Source organism: Tamandua tetradactyla, chromosome 8 (assembly GCF_023851605.1).
Source record: "Tamandua tetradactyla isolate mTamTet1 chromosome 8, mTamTet1.pri, whole genome shotgun sequence".
NCBI lineage: Eukaryota > Metazoa > Chordata > Mammalia > Pilosa > Myrmecophagidae > Tamandua > Tamandua tetradactyla.
This window is the reverse complement of record NC_135334.1, coordinates 15,976,521-15,992,901: the sequence shown is the minus strand read 5'-3', so window position 1 is coordinate 15,992,901 and position 16,381 is coordinate 15,976,521. Positions and strand designations below refer to the sequence as shown.

Here is a 16,381-nt window from a genome sequence, read left to right as displayed (position 1 = left end):
TACAGCTGAGCTTCCCAGAGGTGAATCATGGCACCTCTACTGGCAGCAATGTCAAGGATGGCTTCTTAATTGGCTCATCTCTGACATCTCAGGACTCTCATTGATGCTGACATGATGCATCAGTGCAAAAAGGAGAAATACACTCCAAACCTTCAACCATGGCCTGACTGTTGCTTGACAGGGAGGTCCAATATCATTCCCAGGAACTCAAGGACAGAACAATTCCCTGTTCACCAAGCTCTTGTTATGTTGGGAATCCCCAAATCCACAAACTTTCATGACCTTATTAGACACTGGATTATGGGCCAATCTGATCCTTCCTTCACCAGTGCAATGTCCACCTCCACAGAGCGGTGGACTGAGAGGGGGCAACTCTGAGACACCGGGCATTGTCACCTTGAAAGAAATATCTACTTTTCTCCTATAACCAAATATTCCTGTTGCCCACCTCTCAGCTGACATTTTCTAATTTTGACAAGAATATTCTGACACTTCAGTTCTCTACATATGCTAAGCCCAAATTCTTTGAGATGATATCAAGTATGCCTCTGAGGACCAATAATGTGCCCCAAATCCTCCATGCAGTTAACACTGTACCCTATTGAGTCAAAGAGCAAGCTAAAAGTAATATGACCAGTTATATGCAACATGGTAGAAGCATGTATTCTAAAATGTGCCATCTTACCATTTCACTCACCAGCCTGATTTGTAATTTAGACACAGGTAAAAATGGAGGCTGATGATTAATTACACCAATCCCAACAAGGATATGCTTTACAAAGCCCTTCTACTAGAAAATCAAAATCCTTCCAATTAATTTTCCATAAATTAAAAGTTTAAATGCATCCCAATTAATTTGCTATTATTTATTTAGCCAACATGTTTTATTCCATGCCAAGCTACAAAGCAAATCAAGCTCAGTTTGCTTTCATTTTCAAATATGACATTCAAAGTGTCAGTATACTATTATGACACTCTCAATTGGCTACTTCAACAGGCCACCACTGACCCATGAAATCTGCCAACAAAATATGACATTCTCTGTCTGTTTTCTAATTTCCACCTGTAAATTGTAAATGACTCCCTTGGCTGCTAACCAAAGGATGAAGTAAGACAGGACCTCATATTAACCACAGACCACTCTACTCAGCAGAGATGTACACCTCACCCCTCACAAATACAGGTGCCCTTCACCTCCATCAAATTTCTGAAATATGATTAACACTAAAAAGAAGTCAAAAGACCTCACACTCATTCTTTCTTTGGGGAGAAGAACCTAAAATCATTTACATTAATAAGGCATTTTTGATGTTTTACAAAATCAAAGGCCCAATATTTTAGTTCCTTGGTTTTGGAATTTACTAGGTTAATTAACCAGCACCATTCCATAATCACCAATGTAATAGGTTACTGAAATTTCTAACCTCATGTTTTCCTTGAAAGTTCAACCTGCAGATCTTGCCCTTTTAAGTTAATGTTATTTAAACTTTTCAAAACAAAACTATAATTGATGTAATTAAGGGTATATGTAAAAAATACTTTATATGCTTTGGCATATGTTAATATGGGCTTGAATGTAAGTAAAACACAGTTTTTTCAACTTAAATTGTTTAGTGAGTATATATGATACAACAATGAGGATAAGAAATAGTCATACGACAATATTCATATATTGAAGGAACACACCAATTTACAGATAGAATATTTCCAAACATTCAATAGTTATAATTAAACTTACATATTCTGAATAATTTTACATCTTCTTTTCTTATTATATTAACTTTAGAAACATTAATATTGAATCCCATCAATTTTATTTATTAATATTATAAAATGTGATTTTAATTTAAAAACGGAAGTGATTAGATTTTCAAGGTCAATAAAGAATATAAACTCACTCTGTAAAATAAGCCTGTGGATTTCACAGGCGATCTGGACCCAAGCCAGGCGATATACTGACTCACATTTCATAGGGAATGCTAATGAATATGATCTAGTACTCAGATCACAAGATTTGTATAATATCTGCCACTCAAGAGACATTTGTGGTTAATTACCAAAATTTAAGAATTTGATGATACAACCCTTAGTTTATGTATTTATGAAAACATGTAAAATTTTAAAATATGTGCCATAGAGCAAAAACCAAATCAAACAATTTTAAGCTATTACCCAGACATTTTAATAGGTATAACAAAAAAACGAAGAGAAGTAGATACTATACATTCAGATTCTACTTGGAGAGAAACAGTTTTATAAAATTATAAAGAATAAATATTATAGTACATGTATATATCTGATGCTTTGCTCTTAGAGTAATAAATGTAATTTGAATTAAATTATGTTTTTAATTGTCATCACTATATCCTAAATCCATTTTCATACATCAGTGTTTTCAAACTTTTCAAAACTCATGATATCTTTGACAAACAAAGAAATTGCACACACACTGAAGTTGTGCTCTGACAGTTATATCCTGTGAGGGGAAACTTTCCCTAATCTCATTGAAAGTAGTGATGAACAATTTATTTTCTGTATATCACACAAAACAGGAAGATGGAGAAATAAAATGTGTATTTTGAAGGAATATATGCCCATAGGACAAGATAATTTTCATATTTTGGTTTGTTTTTTAAATGAGTAAACATTCTTCCTTTGCAAAGAGGAACACTTGATACTTGGCTGGGAAAGCAAAGAACCTTAATATTTTGTGTGACATTCTAGTCTGCAGCCAAGAATATCATTGTGCGATATTTTATGACACTCCTTATGAATTCCGGGAAACTTATAGAGAGGTAAATATTTCATGTAAAATAACACATCTTCCACAGATAGATGGAGAAGTTGATGAAATTTCAATTCTATATAGCAATGTATCATTTAAAGAATGCAATAAAATACATGCATTCACAAGAATTATCTGAATCTTTATCATTGCTGGGATTTTAAGAAGTTGGGCAGAGTGGTAACCTTCACCTGTTCTCATAAATGATGAAAATTAATGGAAAAAACACGAGTCCAAAAAGAGAGACCATTCTTTTACAGACATGAGGCTGAGAGTCTGGAACAAGAACCATTCCTAATAAAACCCTCACAAATTCTAGAAATTTTTACACGTGTATCATGTCCACAAATTTTTTGCCAATTACTTCTGTGTTTTAATGAAGTTACAAGTAATACAACACTTGAAGTAGAAAGGGCCTTTTGTAACTTTTTCAGAGAAAGAAAAGTAGAAATGAACTGGTCAGACAGAATCCCAATCTGCAGCTTACCTTGGATGGGAGAGAGTCAGGCACCCAAAAAAAAAAAAAAAAAAAATGGAAAGGAGAATTATCTTTAGACAGGTAACAAAATTAAAGCAGGATGTCCATCTGACAGAAAGGAAGAAGTCAGGTTGGGGCTCCTTGGGACTGAGGATGACTTTGGAACTCGGGAAAGGGCCTCCATGGTTACAATGAAAAGTGAGAAAGGGCATTACATTGAAAATTCTTCTAAGATATATTAGAAAGAAAGATGAAGAGATGTAAAAGGAGAACAGAATGAAGACAATGAGGGGTGGCAGGAAAAGCGATAGACACATAGCAGCAGAAGCAGGCACTATGACAATGCCCCCGGTTCTTCTCTTAACTGACTGAGTCCAAATTTCCTCTGATTATAAGGATGCCAGTCATGTAGATTAAAGCCCACCTCAATTCATCTTGGCTCCTCTAAATAGGATCTTCACAGACCCTATTCATAAATGAGTCCATACCATAGCTTATAATATCTTTAAAGGTCTTATTTACAAATCGGTTCATACCCACAGCAATGTTGAATGAGACTAGAATATGACTTTAATGGGGACAGAAATCAATCCCCAAAGGACCAGACTAAGAACCATTGGAGTAGTTATCTTTTGCCTTTATTCTTGAAATAAAAATAATCCACTATCCAATTCTGGAGAAGACTTTTGTGAAAATTGTGTTCAAAAATGCTTCTTTCGCATTATATTCCTATATCAGCTGCATTTGTGTCTTTATCACTTAAATACGTACAGGTAATAGATGGAAGCTGACAAAAGCAGGTGTTATTTAGTTTTCTTAGGTCCTCCAGCCCTGTGGGTTAAACATTTCCTTAACATCAAATAAACAAACCATCATCCTATTCAGAAAAACCCTGTGATCTCCATAATCATTCTAGGTGTTGCGATAAGGAAGATGGCATGAGTGAGGAGATTTTAATGTCCCATCATTTTACATTCTAAATTTTTAGTTACTTGTTGTTTACTACTTGCTATTTTATCTCCTCTAGTTACTATCCATTTCTACCTGATTCCTAAAAAGGTGATCACAACTTTTTCTCCTTCATTCTGTAAAACAGTACTAACAGTGTATACTCATTATAAATTATACATTTTATCAAAGCTTTATGAACAGTGGACACAAAGACAGCATGCTAGAGCACAGGATACAAATTCAAGTTAAAATGTAGTTTCTAATCCCTCTGACTGTTCCCACCCAAGGGCTTCTCATTATTGTCCATGCATCTCTTTGGGAACTAGCATAATTTCACGTTGCTTGTTAGCAATTTCCTCCAATCACCATATTCTCTGAATACAAGCACCAGGATACATTTCAAATTATTTTTATATTACTTTTTTAAAAAGTCAGTTTCTATGGGTTTCATCTTCCTGTTCTAGCAATATAAGCATATATTAACTATTGAATATGGACGTATATAGGTGTAAACAAATATCAATATTGAAGAAGAATTTACTGCATGGTTTTCCATCAGCAAAGGGGCTCATTGTTGATTGTCTATAAGGGATCTTCTATCTCTATGTAACATTGGCATTTGCAGGAGACATAATCCTGCTTAGTGAAGATGGAATGACAGGAATGCAAACATATTGATTCATGTTCCAAATGACACATTCCAACTTTTGGACAAGGATTGGCCCATTCAAGGACAAAATGTCACCTTAGTCTTACTTTACTCAACCATTGTGCAATAATTGTTCATCATATTTCAGCAGAAAGAAAAGTTTCAATGATAATGAAAAAACATACAGGCAAAGAGGTAGAAGATAAAGATATTGAAAAAATGGTGAGGAAAAGATGACAATATACTTTATCAGCACTGGAAATAACTGATTGAAAGAAGCCTCAAATTTACTTCCTCATAAAAATAAATGGAATGAGAGGCTTCCAACAAATATATGTAAATAAACACATTGAACCTTCTTGTCTGAAAGAGTCCACAGAGGAGATATTATTTATAACAAAAAATTTTTCCTATACAGTGTTTTCCTAAGGGCAAGTTTAACATCTTTATTCCTCAAGCTGTATATTAAGGGGTGCATCATGGGGACCACAATGGTATAAAATATGGAAGAGATTTTTCCCTCATTCATAGATGTGCCAGAAGATGGTTGGAGATACATAAATGAACATGATCCAAAGAACAGGGAAACAGCCATTATGTGAGAACTGCAGGTGCTGAAGGCTTTATATCTGACCTCAGTGGAATTCATATGAAGGATGCTGCAGAGAATGAAACCATAAGAGGAAAAGATGGTGAGACTGGGCATGAAGATGTTGATGTCCACCACAATGAAGACCACCAGCTCATTGACATAGGTACTTGTGCAGGAGAGCTGGAGCACAGGGAGGATGCCACAGAAATAATGGTTGATGGTGTTGGCATCACAGAAGGTCAGTCTCAGCATGCATCCAGTGTGGGCCATAGCACCAGAAAATGCCATCAGGTATGAACCAAAAATAAGGTTTGCACATACTTTAGGGGACATAGCAATGTTATACAAAAGTGGATTACAGATGGCCACATAGTGATCATAGGCCATTGATGTCAGCACGTAGCACTCTGAAATGACAAAAAACAGAAAAAGAAGAGCTGGGCCATGCATCCCTGGTAGGAGATAACATTCTTCTCTGATATGAAGTTGATCAGCATTTTGGATGTAAAAACAGAAGAATAAAAGAATAAAAGAGGCTTTATTCTTCTTTATTTCAAAAGAATTGAAAGACAAGTTAAAGAGGAAAAAGTACATGGGAGTGTGAAGGTGGGAATTCAGGAAAATTAAAGTTATCAAACCCAAGTTTCCCAACAAGGTAAATATATACATTGCTAGAAAAAGTAAGAACAGAGGGCATTGGAGATGTGGGTGTTCTGTTATTCCCACCAGAATAAATTCAGTCACAAAAGAGCCATTTCCAGAAGACATTCTCTTCTGGGGTATCTGTGGGATAAGGAAAAAAAGGGTTACATCAGAGGGCAACCAAGATATTCTCACAATATCCCTTCCCACAGGATGGTGTGTATAAGTAGGACTGAATGAGACTAGCTCAACCTGAACAATAGAATCTGCCTTTACCACTGTCAGGATATTGAGTGACAGTGAGTTCTTATTATATTATTAAGCCAAATATAGCCAAGAGCACCACCAGATTAGCCTGTAAATGAAAACCAGTTCTGCCAGACTAAAGATGAATGATAGATAAACCAAGGAATAGGGGAGAAGGACCAGACAGAATCACTCAATCTCATCTCAGCATCTCTTCCTTCACCTGAACCCATCCTCACCAGGAAAACTGGAGGTAGAGGCCCTAGCAATCTGGCTCTGGCCTCTCTTGCAGGTTAGAACCTGCCACAGCGTGAATCATAAGTAATGTCTCAGGATCCAAACTAAGGGACTAAAGCCTGGGAGAGGTTCAGTAGCTGCCCGAAATAACTGATTAAAAGCCATAAATCTATAAGAGTGAGAGTTACCTCCATGGAGAAGGAGAAAAAGGAAACTTGGCGCCTCTTATGACTACTAACATTCTCTGCTTACCCCAAACAGATCTTTTTTTTGCCATTTTCACTTGAATGACAAGATCGTAAAAATGGGGAAGAAAGCAGCATCCCTTAATCCCTGGATTGGATCATAATATGGAAAACACTTTATTTACTGATTTGGGTTTGTGTGGTTGCTTAGGGGAGTGTTCCTGTTTTGAGGAAATATACACTGGTGTATTTTGTGTTAAGGAGTAAATGTAGTAAAGCTATAACCATTGGGAATTTGAGCAGACCATGGGTTCTCTGTTATTACAAGATTGTATATATAAAATCTCTACATTCAATAATTATTTCAAAATATTATTAATTATCATGTCAATATTATTAATTACCATGTCAATACCATGCCATTAAGGGAGAACATGATTAAATCCTATTATAGAGACTAAGCTACATAAATCCATGCCAATCAAAGTAGGAACACTGAGTTTGAATTTAATTAAGGAGGTAATGAATGAATAGTATATGAATAGTATATGAATGGCCACTTTGTATTCAGTGTTATGAATGATTTTGCGATGCTGTGGTAACAGCACTATGTATGGATTCAATTTTGCACATGAGCTCCATCACCTGGGAAATCTGAAGACTGACTGTCCTTTAGCCAAGGCTGAATGCTACAGACAAAGGTACTTACTTGTTGTCTCTGGTTAAGATACTGAGGAAAGGCTTTCCCACATAGCTGGCCTTCCTAAGGTTTCACTACAGTGTGCATTCTCTTATGTTTTCTAAGTTTAGAATAAGGGAGAAGACTTTCTAACATAAATGACATTCATAAGATTTTCTCCAGTATGAATTCTCTCATGTGTTCTCAGGTTAGAACTTTGAATGAAGGTTTTCCCACATAAATGACATTCACACAGTTTCTCTCCAGTGTGAGTTCTCTCACATACTCTAAGATAAGAACAAAAACTGATGGTTTTCCCACATAGAAGACATTCATAGGGTTTCTCTCCAGTGTGAGTGTTCTCATGCTGCCTAGGGTTAGAATAACGGGTGAAAACTTTACCACACAGATGACATTCATAATATTTCTCTTCTGTGTGAATTCTTTCATGTTCTTTAAGGGTAGAACCTCAAGTGAAGACTTTTCCACATAAATGACATTCATAAGGTTTCTCTCCGGTGTGAATTCTCTCATGTACTCTAAGATAAGAACCAAGAGTGAAGGCTTTTCCACATAGATGGCCTTCATATGGTTTCTTTCCAATGTGAATTCTCTCATATTATCTAAGGCTAGAATAATGAGTGAAGGCTTTACCACATAGATGACATTCACCGGTTTTCTCTCCAATGTGCATTCTCTCATGTTCTCTAAGGGCAGAACACAGTGAAGGCTTTCACACGTAAATGGAATTCATATAGTTTCTTTCCAATATGAGTTCTCTCATGCTTTGTCAGTTCAGAATATTTAGTAAATGCTTTCCCACATAGATGATATTCAAAGGGTTTCTCTACAATATGAGTCCCATTGTAATATATATGGCCAGAATTTTGAACAAAGGTTTTCTCAATTACATGACATTCATTACTTACTTCTAGTGTAAAAATGCTTTTGTTGGTTAAAAGATGATTGGTCTTTTGGGGCTTGTCCAAACAGATTTCTGAGATAGGGTTTCCTTCCCCCTGTGAGTTAATACATGTTAAGTCACTATGGAGTGTAAGCACATTCTTCTGGCAATTCACTATATAGGATGCCATTCTTTTGAGTATGAGAATTCTGCTTAGGTAAGTGATTGTACTGAATTCTTAATGTATTCCACTCCCAGGTATCTATTTGGAAGACCAGGGTTACAGCCATGATGCTTACAAATGATATGATGGCAGATATGTCTTTCCTACCGATATGATGCATGGATAACATCTCTTGTTCTTTAAAACTACTTTCCTTGCTCATTGACAAGTTTCCTCCTTGTCCTGATGCACATGTCCCAAGAACTCACCTGAATTTTGGTTTTGGGACAATTCAATTCCTTCTTCCCACAGTTCCTTTCCTTGAACCAACTTTGAAGCTATATCTGATTTACAGACCTGATATCCCACTGAGAGAAGATGACTGGTATTCTCCAGCATCACATCTCTGAACAGCTTTCTCTGGAATGTATCCAGCATGGCTCACTCTTCCTGAGTGAATTCTATAACTACATCTTTCAAGTTCTCCAATGGCTGCATTGTTAACAGCTCATCTGACAACTGTCTTCTTCTGGGTTTACAATCACAACAAGACAAGCATGATGACACCGTCACCATATTCCAGTGCTCAATTTCTTTATCACACTAGAAAAAGTAGCGTTTTCTTGGAGGACTCTCCTTTATCACAGTTTACAGTGTCATCAGTCATAGATGTGGCCCAAGTACTCCCTGAGCTTTGGGTGCCTTCTCTTGGGAACCACTGGAAGAAATTGTTTTTCCTTCCTGTGGTTGGGGTGCCTGGTGGGGAGATACACCATAAGTTTTGATATATTATGTTTTCATTTTCATTCATCTTGAGATATTTACTGATGTCCTCTGCAATTTCTTCTTTGGCCCATTGTGCTGGTTTGAAAGGAAGCATGTGCCCTAAGAAAAGCCATGTTTTAATATAAATCCCATTTCATAAAGTTAGAATAATCTCTATTCAATACTGCATGTTTGAAAGTGTAATGAGATCATCTCCCTGATTGATGAGATTTAGTTAAGAACTGGATTAGGGGATGACATGTCTCCACCCATTTGAGTGGGTCTTGATTAGTTTCTGAAGTCCTACAAAAGAGGAAACATTTTGGAGAATGAGAGACTCAGAGAGGGCAGAGAATGCTGCCGCACCACGAAGCAGAGAGTCCACCAGCCAGTGACCTTTGGAGATGAAGAAGGAAGATGCCTCCCGGGGAGCTTCATGAAATAGGAAGCCAGGAGAGAAAGCTAGCAGATGATGCCATATTTGCCATTTGCCCTTCCAGTTGGGAGAGAAGCCCTGACTGTGTTTGCCATGTGCCATCTCAATTGAGAGAGAAACCCTGAACTTCATCGGTCTTCTTGAACCAAGGTATCTTTCCCTAGATGCCTTTGATTGGACATTTCTTTAGACTTGTTTTAATTGGGACATTTTCTCGGCCTTAGAACTGTAAACTAGCAACTCACTAAACTCCCCTTTTTAAAAATCATTCCATTTCTGGTATATTGCATTCCAGCAGCTAGCAAACTAGAACACCCATTGATAATGTTTAAGAGTATGTTTTTTCAACCTTCATATATTTGTGAATTTTCCAGTTGTCTGCCTCTTCTTGGTTTCTACCTTCATTCCATTATGGTCAGGGAAAATGTTTTGTATAATTTCAGTCTTTAAAAATATATCAAGAATGTTTTTTAACCCAATATGTGGCCTATCCTGGAGGACAATCTATGAGTACTTGAGAAGAATGTACATCAGCTGTTCTGTAGCACAATGCTCTGTATGTGTCTGTTATGTCTAGCTTATTTTACATATTATTCAAGATTCAATTTCTCTGTTTTATTATGGGTCTTAGGTCTAGATGTCCCATCTATTGATGAGAGTGATGGATTAAAGTCTCCAACTATTATGTAGAGACATTTATTTCTCCCTTAAGTTTTGTCAGTGTTTCCTCTGGAATTTTGGAGCATCGTGGTTAGGTGCATAAATATTTATGATAGTTATTCCTTCTTGGTGGATTACCTCTTTTATTAATATATAGTAGTTAGTCAGAATTCTCTAGAGAAACGGAACCAACAGGAAAGATCTGTGAATACAAGATTTATAAAGGTATCTCATGTAACTGCGAGGATGAAGAGTTCAATATCCATTGGGCAGGCTGTGAAGTCAGAGGCTCCAATGAAGGGTCTGGATGAACTCCACAGGAGAGGCTTGCTGGCTGAAGCAAAGAGTCTTTCTTCTTCCTTAAAAGCCTTCAAGTGGTTGGAGGCATGGGAGACACACCTTAGTTGACTGCAGATGTAATCTTCTACAGATGCAATCAACTGACTAATGACATAATACACCAGCCTTCCAGTTTATTAACCAGCCACAAAATAGCTTTGCAGCAATGGTGAGGCCAGTGCTTGCCTCACTGGACAACTGCTCATAATAACTTTGCCAAGTTGACACCAGAACCTAACCATCACATATACTGTCCTTCTTTGTCTCTTCTAAAACCTTTTGACATTAATTTTATTTTGTCTGATATTCTAAGCAAAATAGCAGCATAAACTATTTTATTTTAGAGATAGAGAGCCCATTTTCTCCTAAAGTCTGTACATCTAAAAAAAGGAAAGCTTTTATGGTCAGTTATCTGAGAAATATGTTCAGAACAGAGTGAGATTGAATGTGACTCAGAATTTTTCTGAGGGTTATGCTTAAAAAAAAAAAAGGTGAGTTGTGGACATGAACTTGAGAATCTGTCAAAAGAAAGAATTACACCGAGAACTTCATGACTTTCACAGGGAAAGAGGATATTTAAAGGCATATTTAATTTCTACCATTTCACTGATCCTCTCTTCCTACTCAGATCCCATTGTAATCTTGTCTTACTCTCCCCACACCTCTACTTTTGCCAGCTGCACCTGAGAAAATGTATTCCAGTCTTTCTGCTCCAATAATTCATAATAATCAGCTTTGCAAAACTGGTCTATCACCTGATCCGTGCCCTAAATTCTAGTAAATACAATTTTAATTCATTCAATATATATTAATTGAGGTAGGTGCAGGCATCCTCATGACACTGTGAAGACAGCAATGAACAAGAAATATGTAGTGTGAGCTTACATCTTAGCCAGATGAGACAAACACTAAAACAAAGTAACAAGAAAATGTGTGGTAGTAATACATGAAAAAATGAAAAGAAAACAGTAGGATATACTATGACAATGTGAGGTTTTTCAAATTGAATGATTGGGAAAGGGCTTTCTGAACATTTGCTATTTAAACTAGGATCTGAGTAGAAAGAAATGACTAGGCAAGTGAGGATCTTGGGGCAGAGTTTTATAAGAAATGAGGATGGTTGGTATAAAAGCTGGAAAGGTTTTGTGTCTGAGGAGCAGAAATTAGGTGTAGGGTTATATACCACCATGAATAGGGAAAGGGCATTGTCAAATGAGAGCAGAAAGATTGACAGCACCAGAAGAAGTGGTATCTAAGATGAAATGAAATGCTGATCATGAATTTCATCTGAAAAGGCTTGACATCTATACATATCAATAGAAAGGTAGTGATCATGAGCTGCAATTTGCATAGTAAGCATAGAGTAGTGGAAGGGTTTCTGGTCTTGATGACAGAAAATCTGGGTTTACATGGCTGGTTTTATGATCTGTCAGGTGCATGCATGCTGGTTTTACTCTATTAGGTAAAATGTTAACCCTTCTGAACCTCTGGTTTTATCATTAGGAAATAATAGGTTAGATTAGATACCCTTCACTAGTATTAAAGATCTTTATTAGTTTTCTAGAATGTTCTGTGTTTTAATAATTTAGGGCTTAGTTAAAAAGCAAGATAAAGAATCCTAATGTTTGAAGATATACCCTAAGTACAAAGAAAGCTTCTATTTCTTTTTTCCCCATGTAGCCTGAGTGAAGAAAATTAACAGTTTTATAGAGGTTCTTCCAAGTCTTAATCAAAACAGTGGTAAAAAGATTGGGCTTTAGAGTCCAAGATTACTAAGTTTGAGTCCTTTCCTGTTCTGCAGATATTAACTGCGAGATTTGGGGTAAGTCACTTATCCTCTCTGATTCTCAATTTTCCTACTATGTACTATAAAAAATGAGAAAAAGAACCACAATCTTAGGAATTTAATTTCTCTAAAATAACTGTGCAATGCATTAGCTACTCATGTTTAAAACTGAATTGTTAGGTGACAGAGTTTATCCTTTTCTTACAGTCTCCCCTTTGCAATGTGGCCAGGAATATTCACACATCTTTGTTCAACCAACTCCTTCACACTTCATTATTGAAGTAGGGATCCTCCCTCTCAGATATTATGGGATGGCTGAACACATGACATCCAAAACTGAACAGAAGAGATTGGCAGCAGTTTGTTGGCCACACATACTCACAACCCAGAGGAGGAGGACCCCACATGCAAGACCCCACAGGGGTTGTCCTAGGGATTAGAGTGAACCAACAGGGACTGTGGGTGTGGGCTTTGTGGTGAAAAGAAGATGAGGTGTCCCTTTGTTCCTGAAGGCATATGTGATTGACATGTTTAAATATTTTCCAGGCCTTCAGAGATGTGAAAGTCATTAGGTTGAGGACTGAGTGATGTACAGCTCTGACTGAGAGGGAAACCAGCCTGATGTAGACACTTTCCGTAGTGAAGGTGCATATCTGGTGAGAACAGAGGAACTCATGCTTAGTCCCTTAGGATCCTGTGAGCATATAAGATGTCAAGGCAGCACTTTAATCTTGCTTCTTAATTTCAGTCATGCGGGGGTGGGGGGGATAGTCTTTGGAGATGTATGAAGGCATGAGAATCAGAGTCATATCAGAGATATTCCCAGATGAGAGCCATACATGTATCTGGAAATTTGGATACATTCCCTAAGTTGTCTATGTTATTTTTTTGTTGTTGTTGCTTATAATTCTTATCTTTAGATATTCATTTATTGATTGATTCAATAAATATTGTTGAACAACCCTGTCATTTACTGTTCTAGGCTTTGGAGATTCAAGGGCATAGAAAGCAGACGTGGTTGCTCTTGTCACAGAGGAGTAAACAGGCATTATTCAACTTTGTCAGCATTGTGTTAACATACTTTTGCAACAAATGGCATGAAGGAGAAATTTGGACTTCCATGTATTTATGTCTGAGGGCCTCAAAGTTTTTGCTTCTAGGAACCTGGAGGCTGGAATGGAATTTACAGAAATTAAGGAAATTATATTCCAAAGATATACAGAAAATTTCCCGTGGTTAACGAGCTATTTTGAAGCTCTGTTGATGGCTTCTAAATCCCAAGACAGTGATTTTCTTCTGATTCCTTCCAGAGTGAAGAGCCAAAATACCTGAAAGTTAGTACATTATTTCAATTTTATCCTTTCCTCCTGTTTTCAACATCAGTTCATTTTTTATGTCTTTTGCTAGTTTTGGTCCCACTCTGTTTGGCAGCAGAAAAGCTGTGTTAAATGCAAAATCTACTTAAATAATATGTTTTTCTCAGAAGTGTCTATCTCTACAATTAGGACTCAGCCAATAACAGTTCCCCTTCTTAGTTTTCTTGATGATGTTTGATACTTTTTATGAAATCTAGACTCTTTCTGCTCTATTTCTCAGATATACATTTTTAAAATAATAAGTGACAGTATGGAAATGAAATATACTAAATTATTTCTGTCTCAAAAGGGTTTTTGGTTTAGTAAGGAAGGCGTGATCATCATGCATGCTATGGAAATATACACAACCAAACTGGCTCCTCTCACAACTTTTCTCATCTTGAAATTGCAACTCTGTACTTCCAGTAGCTAAGGCCAAAATCATCAGTCAGTTTTCCTTACTCTCTTCTCTAGCAACCTGCATCATAACCATGGACAAATATTAATGACTTGATCCTCATAATATATCCAGAATCTCACCTCTGCTCATTGCCTCCACTGTTCCTGCTCTGGTCCAATCTACTCTCATCTCACATTTGGATTAACATAATTGCCTCCTAACTGATCTCTCTTCTTCTTGCCACATCCTGAACAATTTAAAACTGATAGAAAATTTGCAAGAATTTTCAAAAATCATCCAGATATTTTTATGTGAATTAAACAATTGTTAACATATGCCACATTTGCTGTAGATTTCTCTTTTTCCACATCACACTGCACACATGCATGCGCACACATGCACATGCGCAATCACACATACCATGTACACATATGCTGTACCATTTGAGAGATGGTTACAGACATCATGCCACTTCCTCTTTAACTAATTCAGTTGCTGTCTCCAAAGAATTGGAAAATTCCCCTGCAGAACTACAATACAACTATTATATATCATGTCTCCTTGCTCTACATTAATCTTAGCCATTCCTAGCTTTTTTTCTATTTCCTTTTTTAACGCCACTGACACTTTTAAAGAATCATAGACAGTTATTTCACAGATTATACCTTAGTTTGGATTAAAATTATTGTTTCCTTATTATTGGATTCAGGTTGCAATTTTATTCCCCAGATAACTACATAGAAACTACATAGAAAATCATATCAGGAAGCACATAATGGAAATTGCTCCATCATTGGTGGTGAACTTTATTCAGTAAAAATAGTTTCCAGTGAATTCCACCATTGAAAAGATATCCCTCACCCTTTTTTATTAACTAATCTGTAGCATAATACTGTGAGACTGTATGCCTATTTTATCCTTGTTGGCTGATAATTTTTTACACTCTGATTTTAGTTTTCACTGATGATTCTTACCTAAATCAATCATTATTATGTTCCTTGCAATATAATGATGATCTAATGCTGTTGTTTCTTTCTTCTGTAAAGAAAGCTTTCCCTTCTCTAATACTTTTTACTTTATCATTGTCATTATTTTGGGATCAAAATGGATTCAAGGATCTTTATAAGCCATTCCTATTTTTTTTTTGCATGGACAGGCACTAGGAATTGAATGTGGGTCTCCAGCATGGACAGGTGAAAATTCTGCCACTGAGCCACCATCACAGCACCCCCTAACATTCATTTTGATTCTCAGATTTTTCTAAATTTGGCCAGTAAGAACTCCTTCAAGCTGGAATCACTGTCTTTTTGACATGATTCCATAATTACTGATTACTGTCTTAGTCTTTGGAATAATAAAGTGTTCCAGGCTTACCTTGAATTTATGTGACTGCCTTGAAATGGTATTTAGAATCCAAATAACATTGTCTGATAGGTACTGTTTTGTTTTGTTTCTGTTGTCCACTTGGATTTCATTATTTTAGATGCTTTCAATGGGCAGAGTACAAGTCATTCTTCTGTTCAAACCCTCTAGTGGTTTCCCATTTCACTCACAATGACAATCAACGCCTGAAACTTTCCCTTACTACCTTGCAGGTTCTATGCCAACTCCTGCAACCATCTCTTCGATGGCACCTCCTGTGTTCTTCCTTGTGTCTACCATTCTCAGAGTATATCTTCCAACTTGCTGTTCCATGATTGACTATACACAGGCCTGTTTCAGAGACTGAATTTACTGTCTCTGTACCTGAAATACTTTTCTTTCAGACATTCAATTAGCTTGATTCCTCTCCTTTAGGTTTCTACTCAAATATCAGCTTTTTTTAACCCCTCATATGAATATTTAATAGAGCAAGTCTCCTTCTATCATAGTACTCCAACCTCTACTACACTTTAGCTACCATATAGAACTTCTCACCATTGGCTGTATTACGTGTTTCCTTATTCATTTGTTCGTTATTTGCTTCTCATAAGGGTGAGGATTTTTCTCTGTTTATGTTCATTACTGTATTCAGAATATCTGGCATATAGTTGCTCAGTAAATATTTTTGTCTGTTTAGTTGAATGATTGTATGAATCAATGAATTACAATGAAGTACTAAGAATTAGGGATTATTCTGAATAGTTGGA

General features: G+C 36.6%; 1 pseudogene; it reads right to left on the bottom strand.

The window, feature by feature from the left end:
• Nucleotides 1-5,254: 5,254 nt before the first annotated feature.
• On the bottom strand, nt 5,255-15,947 carry LOC143645011 (olfactory receptor 8B3-like; annotated as a pseudogene).
• Between the last annotated feature and the right edge of the window lie 434 nt (nt 15,948-16,381).